Genomic DNA, 1,934 nt, shown 5'->3' on the forward strand with positions numbered 1-1,934 from the left:
GCATAGGCACTTTATATTAAATGCAAATATTAGCATTGCTAGTTAATTAATCCCTAGTCACCATAAATAAGCACTTGCACCTGTACGATTAAGGAATACATGAATTGCAATACTCAATCGGTCATATACCTCCTAGAGTGTGACTGTGGGAAACAATATATTGGGAAGACAAAGAGGCTGTTAAAGTTGAGGATACAGGAACACGTGAGGAATATCAGGAACAAAGTGGAGAGCCACGCTGTCTCCCAAAACTTTACCTCAACACATAACTCCAATCCAGAAGCCTTGACATTCAAAGCCATAGAACTGGTGAAATTGGGAGAAAGAGGAGGAGATCTCGCTAACAAACTGTCACGCAGAGAGATGTTTTGGATATTTCAATTACAGACACTACAGCCAAAAGGATTCAACGACAATTACGAGATCGCTCCTTTCTTGTAAAAAACGGTACAAAACCCTCAATCATTCATTCCCAATTCCATTTCCCACCCCTTACCACATCATTCCCTTCCAAAATGCGGGCTTTCCTCCCCTACCCCCTCCCTTCTCCCTCCCCCTTTCCCCCTCACTCCCCCTCTTCACGAGTCAGTTCACAATCACTAATGTTCACCATTTCAGAATAAAATTAGCAAATTAGTAAATATGTAAAGGTTGGAGTGTGAGTCATACCACACTGGAAATGCCCAAACACGTCTGATCTTGGAAGCCAAGCAGCGTTGGGCCTGATCAGTACCAGTAGGGGAGACCATCTGGGAAGATCAGGTACTGTATGGTATGGTAACTATTAGTGGCCTGAGAAAGGTACACACTATATCTACCCTGAGTATTGAGTAAAAATATCACGTGTCATATAAACACCAATATACACTGCACTTGTGCATTTACTACTCATATCACTAATGCATAGGCACTTTATATTAAATGCAAATATTAGCATTGCTAGTTAATTAATCCCTAGTCACCATAAATAAGCACTTGCACCTGTACGCTTAATGCACAAGCACTTTAATATGAGAACCTTAGCATTTCTAGTTATAAATTAATCCTGAGTCTCTTCATGCACTTTATTATTAAACTCAAGTCACCATTACAATATGAATAAACACCTGTACCTGCACGTTTATTTTTTATCCAGTATCATGAGTTTAATACTATATTATGTCACCACCCATCTGGAAGTTGTTAATATATGAATTTGAACTGATAAAAGTATGTATTCCTGATGCATCTATCTTTATTTTATATATGGAACGGTCACCATGGATACCGGAGCAAGGCTATGTATGATACACTAAAAAATGGCCACCGCTGCCTAAGTCCCATCAAATATGGCCGCCGGGAGAGGACATAACACGAGACTACCTCCTTTCCCCTGGATCACAGACACCTGTAGCAGGCACTGAGGACTGTACTGTAACATCGCGCCACCGCGGGCGCATGCACAGACGACAGCGGAAGTGGGGCGGAAGTGACATCTCGCGTCTTCCGTCACCGGAAGTGTGGCGGAAGTGCTGCGATTACAATGCCTAAGATGATTTTAAACCTTTTAACTTCTTTTAAAATGTTGTGAATCACTCGTTTTCATTGTCCAGTAGCTCCTAATGACCTGATACCTTTGAAACTGTATTATGTATTAGATTGAATGTACTGAACATATAATTGTATCAAATGACTCCCTGTTAAGCTGGAACCCTCCCACCATGCTATAACTGCTATAAATAGACTTGTAGGTCCATTGTACCCCTACCCCTTGAAGAAGTCTCATCAGACGAAACGCGTTGGTAAACCATCACCTACCTCATTTAAGATAAGGAAAAAAAACTTAATACTTGTTTTTACTGTAGTTTTATATAATTCATTTAAGTGCTTTTAGTTCAGTTGTGTTTTTATTGTTGTCCAATTTTTTTAAATGTTTCTTTAATGCTCAATTGTAC

The 1,934-nt window shown here is 39.9% G+C and overlaps 1 pseudogene; it reads left to right on the plus strand.

The window, feature by feature from the left end:
• Positions 1-654: 654 nt before the first annotated feature.
• Positions 655-774, plus strand: LOC135052544 (5S ribosomal RNA; annotated as a pseudogene).
• The last annotated feature ends 1,160 nt before the right edge of the window (positions 775-1,934 follow it).

Source organism: Pseudophryne corroboree, chromosome 2, assembly GCF_028390025.1.
Source record: "Pseudophryne corroboree isolate aPseCor3 chromosome 2, aPseCor3.hap2, whole genome shotgun sequence".
Taxonomy (NCBI): Eukaryota; Metazoa; Chordata; class Amphibia; order Anura; family Myobatrachidae; genus Pseudophryne; species Pseudophryne corroboree.